The 16,116-nt window shown below is 38.5% G+C and overlaps 1 protein-coding gene across 2 annotated transcripts in view; it reads right to left on the bottom strand.

The window, feature by feature from the left end:
* Positions 1-2,765: 2,765 nt before the first annotated feature.
* Positions 2,766-16,116, bottom strand: part of LOC125275511 (NACHT, LRR and PYD domains-containing protein 3-like) — a 38,160-nt gene continuing 24,809 nt past the window's right edge. For both annotated transcript variants that reach the window (XR_007186463.1, XR_007186464.1), the window contains exons 10-11: positions 10,944-10,990; positions 2,766-2,860 (exon numbers count right to left, since the gene is read on the bottom strand). The gene's annotated coding sequence lies outside the window, so the exon portion shown is untranslated. The remainder of the gene's footprint in view (positions 2,861-10,943; positions 10,991-16,116) is intronic.

Raw genomic sequence — 16,116 nt, 5'->3', positions numbered from 1 at the left:
AGGGTATAAATGAAAAGTTTGTAATATGCTTTAATTAGAAATTCTCATTAGTATTGTAAGAAAACACTCATTTTACCTGATCAAAAACAGCTGTTTTCAGCAAGCCATTTCAGAGCATGTCTTTAAATGATAATGAACTTTGCTCACCCTGCCCCTCTGTTCTGTGGGGCGTTTTGACAATTTGAACATCAGGATGTAACAGTATTTTGCAGGTGTTGTGTTGCCACTCATCTTCATGCAGTAATAACTGTTACGACATGATTTTTTTTTTTTACATTACTTCTTGATCAGTAACAGACACTGTTATAAGCCATCTACAAAAGTAAGCTTAGTGTAATGTTACCACGTCAACTTTACCACCTGCGTACACAGTTTGTAATAACACAATAACCATAACGCATTGTTCATTATAAACGTGGGATTATGAATTATATTGAGAACATCGTACATAGAAAGCATGCTGTAAATGTACCCTGAGTTTAAACTTTAGCCGCATTCATCGTGAAGCGTGCAAGCGATTTGCAAAGATTAATATAAAGGTTAATAAAAGGTTACACTCCCTTCTTCTGGAGGTGCAGCAGGAACACGAATAGTTGGTACCGATCCTTTTTTCAGGAGCAGCTTCTTAGCAAAACCTGCTTTATACTGACCCTCGTTTATAAAGCAGTCTGGTGAGAAATGATTCGCGCAAACATGAAAGCATTGACGTTGATCGGGGGGAATATTCCCTTCGAAAACAAAACTCAGCCACTGCGTCTTCAGCGGTTCTGATTTAGGAACATCAAAATGACTGCTGTGTTCGTTAATTACACCCAAGAACAGAACACCACAATCGCTTAGACGCCATTCTGCTCGAGCGTATCAACAGCTCGCTCAGGACAGGTCTGTGTTGAAACGCTGCTGTCAATTAACAATCGTGGGAGGGGCGTCTTGATTTTAGACGGGAAAACATATAAGGAGATTAAAAAAAAAAAAACACTGGATGGATTTTTATCATTATAGGATGGTTGTGTACAGGCACTGTCAACACACATTTCAGTACAATCAACTTGTAAAAGTGCATATACCATTATATGACCCCTTTAAATGATGCAGCCTTCAAAGGGTGCAGCCCCTGAATTGGGACACAGCCATTGTTGAAAATCTCTCGGCTTCTGTATCCTGAACGAAGCATGTTGATGAGTGTGATCTTGCTCTGGGTGATGTGTGTGTGCACACTCTTATCAGGGAGAAGTGCCTATACAAGGAATTACATCCTTTATTACGTGATAAAGGGCCAAACTCAGGAAAAAAAAAATGGTGAGACTTGTCCACAATGGAAGTGGTGTATTTGGGAGAATGCAACTCTTTAACAGTGTAAATAAGTCAGAATGCATGAAATACTTCTAGTGCCTCTGCTACAGTAAATTAACCTCTGGTTTCATAGACAATTCCTAAGTTCGTCCCAAACTAAAATGCAAATTTGAGTTATCTTAACTGAAAATATCTTGAAATATGTTAGTGCCACTGTTTTGTCTCAAGATGCACACCAGTAATTTTTTTTCTGAGGCATTTTTATTAAAGCTGCTTAAATATCCTAGTTCTGGCTTAAGCTATGCCCTGTCTGTGAAACTGGCCTTGAAGAGCTAGAAACAGAAACCTGTTTGGATACAAAGATTAAGACTAACTGGTCACACTTTACAATAAGATTAATTAATTAACATTAGTTAATTACATTAGGTAACATGAACTAATAATGAACTAAGCTTATACAGCATTTATTAATCTTTATGTCGTAATGTTCTCTTTAATCGTAATGTTAATTTCAACATTTACTAATACATTATTAAAATCTTGTTAACATTAGTTAATGCACTGAACAAACATGAACAAATAATTAACAACTGTATTTTCATTAACATTAACAAAGATTAATAAATACAGTAACAAATGTATTGCTCCTGGTTAGTTCATGTAAGTGAATACATTAATAATGTTTAACTAATGAACCTTATTGTAAAGTGTTACAGACTGAAGGGCTTTTAATGAACACCAAACTGCGCAGACCTTTTCTGACAGAAAAACTCTTATCAGACATACAGTGTTCTTGTTGTGGATGGTACATTTACTCTTTCATTACAAACGTTTGTATTTTAACACGTTTATAAAAAACTCTTGTTTTGGAGCTGGTGTTTACGCTGCATTTATAATGTTTTGACCAGCAGGTGTCACTAGCGTACGGCGATTCAAGAGCTTTAGTGAATTATTCAGTCAATCATTTCTCAAACAACAGAAGAATCTCTCATCAGTCTGTTCTGATTCATCAACAGTTTCACTGATCCAGACCAAACCCCAAACCCAGGATAGAGTGGTTGAGTGAATGTGGTCTGGACTGTGTGGATGAGGATCATTGTGTCTCCAGAGACGCTGTAGAAGGACAGAGTTCCTGCACTGTGATCCACATACAGTCCTGTTCTATAGTGATCCTCCTCATTCACTCCTGTTCTACTGATGATGGGCTTTACAGGTAGAACAGTCTTTATGTTATTGTGTCTGAATGAGTAACCAAGGACAGGAGAGCATCTCAAACTCCAGGACTGATCATTACGTCCAAACTCACACTCATCACCCTCTCCCTTCCTGCTGATGCTCTTATATGACACTGATATAAACACACCATATCCACTCCACTCAATCTCCCAGTAAGAGCGTCGATCACACACACTCTCTCTACACAACACCTGAGGATGATACTCAAATCTGTCTGGATGATCAGGATACGACTGACGCTCTGTGTTAGTGTAAGTAATCACTGTGTTCCTCTCAGACAGATGGAGGCGTTTATTCACTGTGTTCAGATCCAGAGTGATCCGATGGGAATCTGATGGAGATAAAACACATCACAATCAGGAATCATCAATCTGTCCATATTTTAATCTACACTGTAAACATGATTTCTGCTGCTTGTTAAATGAACTTCATTAAAATGAGTTAAACCACACAATTACTGCACATTCTGTCCTGATTTAATGGAGTAAATCCACTTAAACACGTCAAACTGAAGTTCACTTCATCATTTGTGTTGAATGAACTAAAACTGGGCAGTTCCCAGCATGCTTTGCTCTGGTCTGGATCTATTACATAAACTTGATTATTTGGGGCCTAATTATTATTATAAGGTTAAGTACATGGCAAATTACCTTTAAAGAAAATATATCTCAACAAATGCTGTAAATAGGAGCAACAGTTGGTACATCATTATATTATTAAAGGTGCCCTCGAATGAAAAATTGAATTTATCTTGGCATAGTCAAATAACAAGGGTTCAGTACATGGAAATGACATACAGTGAGTCTCAAACTCCATTGTTTCCTCCTTCTTATATAAATCTCATTTGTTTAAAAGACTTCCGGAAAACACACAGATCTCAACATAACACAGACTGTTACGTAACAGTCGGGATCATTAATATGTACGCCCCCAATATTTGCATATGCCAGCCCATGTTCGAGCATTAGACAAGGAAAGGCAGTATTAACGTCTGGATCTGTGCACAGACAAGGTAAGCAAGCAAGAACAACAGCGAAAAATGGCAGATGGAGCAATAATAACTGACATGATCCAAAATATCATGATATTTTTAGTGATATTTGTAAATTGTCTTTCTAAATGTTTTGTTAGCATGTTGCTAATGTACTGTTAAATGTGGTTAAAGTTACCATCGTTTCTTACTGTATTCACGGAGACAAGAACCGTCGCTATTTTCATTTTTTAAACACTTGCAGTCTGTATAATTCATAAACACAACTTCATTCTTTATAAATCTCTCCAACAGTGTGTAATGTTAGCTTTAGCCACAGAGCATAGCCTCAAACTCATTCAGAATCAAATGTAAACACTTTACTCACATGATTCGATGTATGCACACAGCATGCATGACGAACATCTTGTAAAGATCCATTTGAGGGTTATATTAGCTGTGTGAACTTTGTAAATGCGCTGTAATATAGTCGAGAGCTCGTGTGGCAGGGAGCACGCGAATTAAAGGGGCGGCGCGCTGAAAAAATCAGTGTATAGTTAATGATGCCCCAAAATAGGCAGTTAAAAAAATTAATTTAAAAAAATCTATGGGGTATTTTGAGCTGAAACTTCACAGACACATTCAGGAGACACCTTAGACTTATATTACATCTTGTGAAAAAGCATTCTTGGGCACCTTTAAAAGGTTCAAATTAGTCGATTTGTAAGATAAATATAAAAACATTATTTGAAAATAATTTCCGTTCCTTGATTCAACCTCTCGCGTCGACTGCGCAGATATCAACAGCGCAATGGGGCTGTAGGTTGTCAGGTTGAGGTCACAAATGGGTTTGAATTTGTATGATGTGTCGAGTAGAATGCTATTCATACAAGATCTGACATCTGGACAACCTTGGAATAATATATTTGATTATTCTTCCTATAACAAGGTCTGGGCCATTCAGATTATGGGAATTTCCTGGGAAAAACAGCAAAACGGGATGGGGGCGGGAGATAGGTGTGAAATACGGGAGATTCCTAGCAAAAACGGGAGTGTTGACAGGTATGTGGTCGGTTCATGTGCTCTCTGCGTGAACTGAAGCGGTACAGCGATCTGTCACTCCACAGAGTGTCAAGAAAGATCGCGACAGCTCGTCCAGGGTCTCACTCCAGTGTATGGGAAAGAAGTCAGTCACTCCTTGTGTTTGATGAATAACAGGTGAGCCGAGGGATAGCACAAAATTACATAAATCTCAATGATATGAAACACAAATGGGTGAAAACTATGAAATGAGCAAAAAATATAAAATGAGCAGCGCCTTCGTAAATCGCGTTTCTCTTGCATCTCTCAGAAATCAGCTTTGTCAAAAGTAGGCTGCTATCAACTAAAACACTACATCATACACAGTTTCTACTATTCGATGTCTACTTAAATATTTAACATTGTACGATATGATAAATTAATAAGTGCAAACTGTATGAATGAAATGAAGCGCTATAAGTATTATATATTATTATCTATAGTTATAAGTATTATAACTGTAAATGACCGCTTAAATAGGTGTGGGTCCCTTTAAATTTTATTTTGAGTTAACATTGCGTAACCACGTTAAAAGGAAGTGGCGTATAGCAATCAGTTGTCACGCTGCAGCGGAGGGAAGATCAACTCGTGTGTCTCCACATGGCGTGGGGATGAGAATGAAGTTTAATCCTGTTTAGTACCCTTTTGGCAAGCGGAGCGAGGTATGCAGTGTTAATGTGTTTGTTTCTTTATTTTCAGTGATGTGTTTGTTTGTTAAATGGTGTTGTTGGTTAAGTATTGTTTGTTAAAGGTTTTCATGGTTTATTTCATTTGTGTTTTGTAAATGTTTATCTGCCTTTGTGTATATTCATTGTGTTGATTTACTTTTGTTATTTTTTTAGTTTCACAGTGCTCGAATGTGTTCGAACGACGATTAAAGAGACGAAATTCATGATGAGCTAAATAAAGAGAAAGCACCTGTCAGAAACTCTCCGAGTCTTGTTTGGGAAACCAAGGGGGCAGCTACAATAACTTTATTAATATAAAATGTACTTAAGATGGGTGCTCGCCTCGCCTGTGTTATCAAACGCATGTTTTCATTTATTCTGGACTCTGAACTCACGCTCTGCTGCCACACTGGAGCGCACTCGCCACCATCTGGACAGGGGTGGGAATTACGACACTGTCCTCCAAAAAAAACGACCCTATAGGTCGTTTTTCAAGCACCTTATTATGACCTATATTTACGAAGTCATGTGCCCTAGCTGTCATAAAAATAATGACAGTGCTGTGTTACATCTGTCGTCATGAAATGACGTATGACTGTAATGATTACCAATCAAAATGCGTGTTCATTTAAATGCAAATGTTGACTTTTTTTACACCATTTCTCCTATTTCCATTTACCAAAACTAATTTTTATTAACGACTACACCCACCCCACCCATAAACCTACCCTTACCTTAGTGATTTATAGTGCATTTACAATTTATGTGCACATGTGTTTCTTGGGATCGAACCCACAATCGCATGATCACATGATTGCATATTGTTATTGCAATGCTCTACCAACTGAGCTATGTGAAACCCAAAATATGTGAACAGTGTCGCTATATTTACAACATATTTCTGCAGCGCTGAGCTTTGTAGCTAATCACAGACATTTGTGTTGAGAACGTGAACACAGCGGCCAATCAGAATCGCTCAATACCACTTAAATTGGCTGAGTTTTTGCTTAGCCTGAGTGCTGCACATTGAATCCTTTCATTATAACCAACCAAGTATAAGGTAGCACTCAGGGCCGGCGCAAGCTCAAATGCCGCCCTAGGCAGAGCACGATCGTGGCGCCCCCACCTCACACTCACAATTAGGTATCCTTAAGATGCATGTAAACAAATTAATATTTTCTTTATCTACAAAATTACACTAAAATAAAAACGTGCAAGCATGTTTTCTGATTTTTTTTTTTTTCATTCTGCAACGTGAAAAAAGTACACAATGGAACAGCTGCATATAATTTCTGTTTTATAATAGATAGTTTACAGAATAAAACTAAACATATGCACACAACATTTTAGCTCAAAGTACTGGAGGTTTCAATTTTTTCTTGACTGATACACACAAACACACATTCACAGAACTAATAGCCTACATTTCAGAAGCGTGCACGTCGGGCTTTCGCAGCGGCGAACGCTTTGATTGCGTCCTCGAGTTTAACTTTTTCAGCAAGTTCGTGCTCAATTGCAATTGTTGCTAGTCCATTAAGTCTGTCTTGTGTCATTGTACTTCGGAGATAATTTTTAATCAGTTTAAGCTTTGAGAAACTGCGTTCTCCAGAGCTCACAGTGACAGGGAGAGTGAGAAACACTCTCATTGCTACAAAAACATTTGGAAAAATTGATTCCATCCCTTTTTCACAAATGAATTTAAGCGCATCCAGTGGTTTAGATCCAGCAACCAGGCGTCTGCCCAAAGCAGTCAGCTCTTCAAACAATTCATGCCCATCAACATCCCGCGACTCTCCATGAGTCAGGGCCTTTTCCAGTCTTAAGCAATCCTGAAGAACTATTGTATTCTCCTTTTCTTTGAGAGATGCGATGTCATATAAAAATCCAAATACGCGCCCATGGTCTCGAAGCAGCGAAAAGCGCTCTTCCACGGAACGGATGGCACAGTCGAGCACTTGGTTAAAGAAGCCCACCCTGTAGTTTTGTTTTGTGTCCATGACAAGTGTGTCATCTCCTTCATAAGGAAACATTTTCTTTCTTTTTCGTTGTCACGCTGCACTTTGTGGAGGGAAGATGGCCTCTGTTTCCAACTCATCAGCTAATTCTCTTGCACTGGACAGCACTCTGTCAAAATTACTGTCTGTGCGGTATTCCACAAGGAATTGCTTTGTCGCGTTCAGCTGTTCTGTTGCATGTGGAATGTCAATGTTCATTGTCTGCAGTATCTTGCTGGTAATATTTATTTCATATAAAATGTCCCATGTAATGATACTGCACATGAATGGATACGTTTTGATTTTGGTCGCAATACCTCTCGCTTCACATCTGGCTCTGACACCACAAGCACCTGTCAGGGCATCATCCTCTGCTATTGATACAAGAGCGTCATAAACATCTCCTAAATGGTGACGGATAGGTTTGAGTGCTTCAATCCTGCTTTCCCATCTAGTATTGCTGAGAGGCTTAACTGTAAGGCCACTGTCACCTATGTGCCGTTTTAACACCTGCCAGCGAGAAGTGGAAGCGGCGAAAAAGCTGTAGACCTCCTGTATCACTGTAAAGAATTCCACAGCCTGCAGGCAGCATGATGCCGCATCATTCACCACTAAGTTAAGAGAGTGAGCACTGCACGCGACATAGAATGCCCTTGGATTTATGTCCTGCACTCTCTTTTGGACACCACTGTGTTTCCCCCGCATATTTGATCCGTTGTCGTATCCTTGACCTCTCATATCCATTATGTCAATCCCAAGATCGCCAAGTTTCTTAACCACGACATCTGTCATGCCAGCACCGGTGGAATCCGTTAAATGCGCGAATTCTAAGAAATGCTCCTTAACCCTCACACAACTTTCCAGTGCTGTCACAAAGCGCACAACAACTGTCATCTGTTCCGTTCTACTCGCGTCCGGTGTGCAGTGCAGTCTAAGATTAACGAAAAGTATTTGGCTGATTTGAGCATTTTGAGAATTTCCTGCTGAATCTGAGACGCAAGCATTCCTATGATTTCATTTTGAATCTCTTTGCCCAAATAATGAACATGAGTTTCATTAGACTGGATTCTTCTGATGTGCTCACCCATAACACTATCAAACAGTCCAATCGTCTCCACAAGTTTCAAGAAATTTCCGTTGTTATGTTCATATAAATGATCTGTGCTGCCACGGAATGCCATGTTTTGCATCGCCATTACTCTCACAATGCTCACCAAACGTTCCAACACCTGCTGCCAGTGTAATGTTTCGCGTAATATTTTACGCTGATTTTGCGCATCAATTGTGTTTTGAGTGGACAACCTTGTGTCCAGCTCTTTCCATTTATGGAAACACTCCAGATGTTCACTTGACTTCTCGTGTGAATTCAGTATGCTGGAGAGATTTTTCCAGTCTTTAACACCGTCTTTAGCCAGAGCAGACTTTCTCTCGCTTTCACAAAAAAGTTTACAACAAAAGCAAAACGTTGCGTCCTTTCTAATCGAATAAACCAGCCATGGTCTGTCCAGTTTCTCCCCGTTAGCTAATGTGCGACTGTAATGAGCCTCTGAAAATCTCCTGTTCCAACTGTCTTTTGGGAAAATAATTATTTTGATTTGATGTGGCCCTCCCTGTACCAAAGTGTCTTTAAGTCCAGGATTTATTACTGCTGGCCATTTGCCGGGATCGTGACATATTTCCTCACCTTCTGAGGGTAATATTTCTCCCTGCTGTTCCGTCTGTCCCTCATCAGACGAGCTAGTTATGGCTAAGCTGTCTGCCTCCTCCAGCACATTACTAGCAACGTCCACACCTTCGCTGTCATTAGCATGGTCGCTGCTGATTTTTACTATGCTGTGATAACCATAGCAATGGAAGGAACAAAATAATCTCTTTATTAAGTATTGGGGTGTAAATGTAAAAAATAACAGATCTCCTACTTTTGCTATGTAATGTATTACTTTGTTCATTTTATTACTAACTTCTCAAACTGGTCACTTAGTGACCTTTTTACTAGTAAATGTACAGATTTTAAATATAACTGAGTTTTATTATCTTGTCCTGACGGTGTTCATTATTTAATTCATGAATAGGATATGTTGATATTTCAAACTGCGTTTCTCTGCATTTATTGTGGATTTACTGTCAGTACTAAACTCACAGATCACATGGGTACAGTATTTTATACTGTGGATGACAGTGTTTGCCACCACCACTGAAGACAATTTTAGACCCAGGAAAAACCCTGTAATGTGAAATTTGTTTTAATTTGATGTTTTCAGTTGACAGTGATCAATCAGTGTTAATGGAGTCAAGTTTAAGTGCTGCTTCATTTGGATCATCTCTGAATACTTTGTCTGCAGTAGAATGTTTTCTTGAGAAAAATAAATAATTTTTTTTCTGAAATATAAAGCTTTTGTAACATTATAAATGTCTATACTGTCACTTTTGATCAATTTAATGCATCCTTGCTGAATAAAAGTATTAATTTCTTTCAAAAAAAAAAAAAAAAACTGACAATAATCATAAATGTTTCTTGAGCAGCAAATCATATTAGAATGATTTCTGAAGGATCACGTGACACTGAAGACTGGAGTAATGATGCTGAAATTTCAGCTTTGATTACAGGAATAAATGACTTTTTTGAATATATTTAAATAGAAAACAGCTATTTTAAATTGTAATAATATTTCACAATATTACAGATTTTGCTGTGTTTTTGGATCAAATACATGAAGCCTTAGTGAGCAGAAGAGACTTCTTTTAAAACATTAAAAAATCTTACTGTTCATAAACTTTTGACTGGTAGTGTATAACACACTCTCACATGTTTTTTTTTTAGTATTTTTGGGAGGAGTAAGATTTACATGTGTGGTTTCAACAACCAGATGCATTTAGACTTGTTCAGTTTCTTCTGGAATGCGTCCCAGACCTCCTCCTGAAGTGATCTGAGCGAATGTGTTTCGGAGGGAATTTACACCTGGTCTTTTCATGATCGGATAGCTATCCCATCAGAGAAAACACATGAAGTGACCAGGTGTACACAGATTTTAAAGAAACACAGTTTGAACCAAAAATATTTTACTTGTCTCATAATAAGATAAATCTTTGTCTTTGTGTTTTGTGTCATTGCTTTTGTAAAGCATCTCTCAAACAAACTAAAATAAAAAGCACGATATGGCTTTGTGCCCTCATCAAATTACAAAAGACGATAATTAAGTTAGTCTGTAGTCTGTTGTGCTGCATGTTTCAGAGTGAAGAACACACTTTGATCACTCCATCAGCTTGTTTTCCATGTCTCGGTTCACAGGAAATGAATGCAGTGAACTTCATCTCTGCATGTGCCTTGAGTTTAATGTGCATTTGGGAACGCAGGGAGCACCAGTTATACTGTTTTCACAGTCACATTATATCCAACATTTTTGTGGACAGCTGATTACAGTATTTCACCTGATTTGTAATAAGATGCAGTTATAAACCTGTTTTCACTAAAACTGCAGGTTTCTGACAATACAACAGTATTGTAACATCCTTTTGTAAAATAATATACTCTTTATAAAATATTCATTTTTCATTTACAGTAGTATTATTTTACTGTCTTAGCAATAATTCTAATAATGGTGATCTAAAAGTATTATAGTTATTATTTATTATTAAACAGCATCATTTGACAGATAGTGTGTGTGTGTGAGAGAGAGAGTGCGTGTGTGTGAGTAGACCTACATTTGTGTAGTCCTGCTGTTATCCTGAACTCTCCCCCATGATCCACACTAGAAAACACACACAATGATAGTTAGTCAGTAAACACACTCACACACTCTCTCACTCTCTCTCACTCACTCACACACACACACACACAAAACAATTTTAATTTTGGAAAATTGTAAGGCTAAGTACATTACCAACCAAGTCTGTTATGGACACAGCTCGTTCCAATAGGCGATGTATTACAAAAAGAATATAAACATAATTGTGGAAGGAAAATCAGTCAGGAGCAAAACAAAACGCCGCATAAATTCCGCCGCCCAGATATGTCAACAAAGCCTCTTATCCCAAATTCATACACGGTCCACAGGTGCAGGAAATCAGTTCTACCAGAAAGACTCGGGAGTCAAGAAAACGTTTGAATAAGATTTGTTTAACAGTTGGTATGCAAATTAGTAACATGAAGATGAAATGATGATGGGGTTATGTGACAAGCAGGGCGGAGCGAGAGCTGTGAGGGAACGGCGCGAGGCCGGTGGCATCATTTGCTAAGGAGTGTCAGCTGCGCACCACACCGGTCTCGTATTTCTCATGTAGGAGCTCCGGAAGCATAAAGGGAGGAGCGACAACAGTGAAGGACGAGAGAGGACCAGGCCTGGATTTATGTTATGTTTTTATTGTGTTAGTGTGCGGCAGTCATCCGTGAGGGATGGCCGCTATTTTACTTTTGTTTTGAATTTGTATATTTTGTATTAAAGTGTGTTGAACGTTCACCAGATCCTGCCTCATTCTTCCCACATAAATGAACTGCGTTAGACCTTCAAGGGTCTAGTGGAGTCCATGCCTCGACACGTCAGGGCTGTTTTGGCAGCAAAAGGGGGACCAGCACAATATTAGGAAAGTGGTCTTAATGTTATGCCTGATCAGAGTAGTTTTGTATGTGTGTGTGTGAGTGTGTGTGTTTGGCATCAGTGTCTCTAATAGGGTAGCTTAACTGTTTAAAGAAGAGTGACATTACTACCTCATTACTGAGAAACTGAGTCTGTACACATCAGGGGCATTTCCTCCGAGTAGGCAAGGGAGGCAGTGCCTCCTCAAAAAAAATAGGATGAGAAAATAATTCATATTACATATAAAACAACACAAATATTACAAATTATGACATTTAAAAGAGCGCAAGTCACGTGTATTTCTTCAGGAACACTGCCAAACAGCGACACCCGCAGGTAAAGTTACACAGAGGAGTCATGCTTTACAGTCTATGGAGTCATGCCTCCCTTTCCTCTCATAGGAACCCATATAAAATCATCAGACCCCCGGCGTGCGGTGGGTTTTGTGGGGGTAATTGAGAATGAATGGGGGAAGGTCACGTGAGAGGAGGCAATGTCTCCATCGCACTATGATTGGATGTAATTGGTTATGATTGGATATGATTGGTTTGTGCGATAAATCCCGCCTCTATACGTGCGCGTTCCGCGCGTCAGTTTGACTGAACAAATGATGGCGTCAATCGGAAGACTAATTGAAAAGTAAGTAAACAGATCACAGTTAGATATAACCGCTTTATGTCACGTCAGAATCAAACTTGAAATGGACTGAAAGCATGATGACTGCGGGGGTTTTAGTGCAATCAGTGTGGTGAAATTAAAAATACAATTCGTGTCTGTGACAGACGGTATTTACGGAGCATGACTGATGATCCAAAATATCATAGGTTAACAATTAAAAAGAAAAACCGCAATACACAAATAAAATATAGTTTAAATTATTATTGCATTTAGTTATTATTTTGGAATGAAATGCTTAAAACACTAACTTGATGAGACTGACTTGGTTTTGATAAATAGAATCTTTTTTTTTTTCTTTTTTTGATGTACTGTAAAGTAATGTTCATTTAACAAGGAAGATGTGTCAACTTTAAGAGTAATGCACATGAATTTACATTGATTCATAAAAAAAAATGTGCCTCCTCATTTCAGAACACCACTGCACGGCACTGGTACACATGTACACCTGTTTTCATCAGGTAGCTTCAAATCTTCATAAATCGTTTCGAATCAGAGGTTCGGACCGTGAATCAAACTGCCAAAGTCACATGAACCATTGAAATTTTGAAACACTTATGACGTAACAAAGCCTCGTTTAATAAAATCACGTGACTTTAGCACTCCAAACCTTTGATTCGAAACACAAGATTCATGAAGATTCAAAGCTTCATGAAGCAGTGTTTTGAAATCGCCCATCACAAGATATTGTTGAATAAAGTCATTATTTTGTTATTTTTGTGCACAAAAAGTATTCTCGTCGCTTTATAATATTAAGGTTGAACCACCGTAGATTTTAATCAAAAATATGTTAATTTGTGTTCTGAAGATGAACGAAGGTCTTACGGGTGTAGAATGACATGAGGGTGAGTAATTAATGACATTATTTTCATTTTTGGGTGGACTAACCCTTTAATTTACACTTTCAATGCCCAGAAAGGTAGTAAAGACATATTTAAAACAGTTCATGTGACTGCAGTGGTTCAACCTTAATGTTAAGAAGCGACAAGAATATTTTCGGTGCGACAAAAAAAACAAAATAATGACTTTATTCAACAATTTTCTCTGTTCCTTATCAGTCTTGGACACACGTTCACGAGAGCACCAAGACCCAGAAATGCAGGACTGTATTTACAGAGAAAGACGCATGCTCAGCATAAAACATTTCATAACTATGTCTGCAGATTTCCACATAGAGGATGAATTGTTTTTTTTGTTTTTTTGCACAACCTTACTTATTCGAAAAAGAATATACAGAGAACGAACTAAAAGAGATGGAAGAGGCTGCAACACAACCACAGCCACAAGCTTCTAAAAGACAGAGAGCAATGGAGAGCTGGTGGTGTAGATGTCATCAGAGCCAAGCGATGCCTACTGAACAAGACAGTGTACTGCATCGATTGTGATATTGAAAGTGTGGAAAATTCATGCGATGAAACGACACATGTCTCGTATCACCACACGCATGTGTCATGGTGCTCTCGTGAACGTGTGTTGGAGACTGTTGTCATTTTGTTTTATGGCACACAGAAAGTATTCTCGTCACTTCAAAATTTAAAGGGGCTCTATGTAGGAATGACATCCAGTGTTCAAAATAGGTACTGCAGTCCAAATTCAAAATATTGTTTGGCCCACCCCCTCGTTCAAAGACGCGGGTTGCCAGCTTTTACAGCATATGGTTGCCAGCAACAATAGGGAGCGCAATTGACAATGAAAGCTGAGGAGACTTGCACACTGTAAGCTGATGAGTTGATTTATCTGTTTTGATATGCTGTTGTTCATAGAGATATTTAGATGGATTCAGAGGCTTTTTAGTAGAGATGCACCGATTGCAATTTTCTTGGCCAATTCTGATTTCCGATTTTTTGTTAGTATGATCAGCTGATACCGATTTTTGCTGATTCAGATTTTCTTTCTAAGAACTATAATTGACAACATATACAAAAAAAATCTACTTTTCTTCAATGCAGTTTTATTTTCATTAAAAAAAACAAGTAAATGTAAGTAATAAAATATAAACAGCTCAAATAAATGCAATAGAATAAAGAGAGCTATGAAACTAAGTTTTTCAGGTTACCTGGGTTTTTATTCAGGTAAGAACATTCAGTGTTATTTTACATTGGTTATCTTAATTTCTGTAGTCTTTATTGTAAATAATTCTTACCATTAAAGTTATGAAACATATTCAGTCAAGAGCAGAAAGTGATTTTCTTTGTCTTTTGTTCTTTGATTAACATGACAGACAGCAGCAGGAATACTGGACTGCTGTCCCTTTAAGAGTTCACGAACGGTGTTCAACGGACCCAATAATGTTATACACAACATGGGTTCACTTTCTTAGCAATTTAACGATTCAAAACTGACAGTGTTTATCTGAATACTCGCCAAGATTGCCTGTGCCGCTGGTTTTGACATACTTTTGTATGTATTTGACAGTTTAAGTGCAGGAAGGCGCTTATTTTGGTACTTGTGACTCTGTTTGACTTCTGTCTTTGTTTGAGACTGAGCGTGGCTTGTACGCTTCACTTATATAGATCAGTAGTGCACGCGCTTTCTGTGTGAGCGCGAGACCTGCAGGAATGACTAAAATTATGCGCAATACAAGCACTACTTAACCAGAGCGAATGAGACGAGTGAGAGAGAGGAGGCGCCTGCGCGGGTGTGTGTCACTTCACTGTGACAGAGAAGAGAGCGAGAACGCGCAGCTGACGTTATTGCCTGATTCTCTGACTCAGTTTGTTTGTTGGTTTCCATGGCTACAATACGCAGTGTTTTCCGCCAACTGGCAACCTGTGATGTCGAAATACTATTGGATAAACTGCAGCACGAGGTTTCGCACAGACCAGAACAAAAACAGACATTCCGACACGGAACGCACATTTTCAAAGAAGAATATCTGGCTGTAGCATTGTGTTTCTGAGAAACAAGTAGGTGAACTTAGCATGTTTCCTAAATATCTGTAAACATATTGGGGTATTTTTATGCTTTATTAAAGTAAAAATCTTACATAGAGCCCCTTTAAGGTTGAAACACTGTAGTCACATGGACTGTTTTAAATATGTCTTTACTACCTTTCTGGGCATTGAAAGTGTAAATTAACTTGCTGTCAATGCATGCCTCACTGACCCATCGGATTTCATCAAAAAATATCTTAATTTGTGTTCTGAAGATGAACGAAGGTCTTACAGGTGTGGGACAACATGAGGGTGAGTAATTAATGACTGCATTTTCATTTTTTGGTAAACTAACCCTTTAATTCTGTAAAACCCTTGTATAGCTATGTTGTGTACAGCATGGATTAAAGTTACCATTGTGTTAGAAACAAATAAACATTCTTTGGATGAAGCTGATTGTATCCTGTGTTTTTACCAACACCCCTTGAGGAAAGCTAGATATCAGGACATCACTTACTTGTCACAGATCCCTTGTCTCCTGGACTCCAATTCCCATTATCCTCCTGTTCTCCTCACCTGCACTCACTTCCTTCGTCATCTCCCCATCATCACTCATCATCATCACCTGGACTTCCTCGTTTGCACTCCCTTTATATATGGACTCACTCCCTTCACTCCTTGTCTCTTCTTAATGTTATTTTCATGTGATGTTGTGCTTCGGCTCCGTGTTCTTCATTAAAACCCTTGTTTGTG

This window comes from Megalobrama amblycephala, linkage group LG9, assembly GCF_018812025.1.
Source record: "Megalobrama amblycephala isolate DHTTF-2021 linkage group LG9, ASM1881202v1, whole genome shotgun sequence".
NCBI lineage: Eukaryota > Metazoa > Chordata > Actinopteri > Cypriniformes > Xenocyprididae > Megalobrama > Megalobrama amblycephala.
Note: the sequence above shows the minus strand (reverse complement) of the source record. Positions and strands in the feature narration are given on the sequence as shown.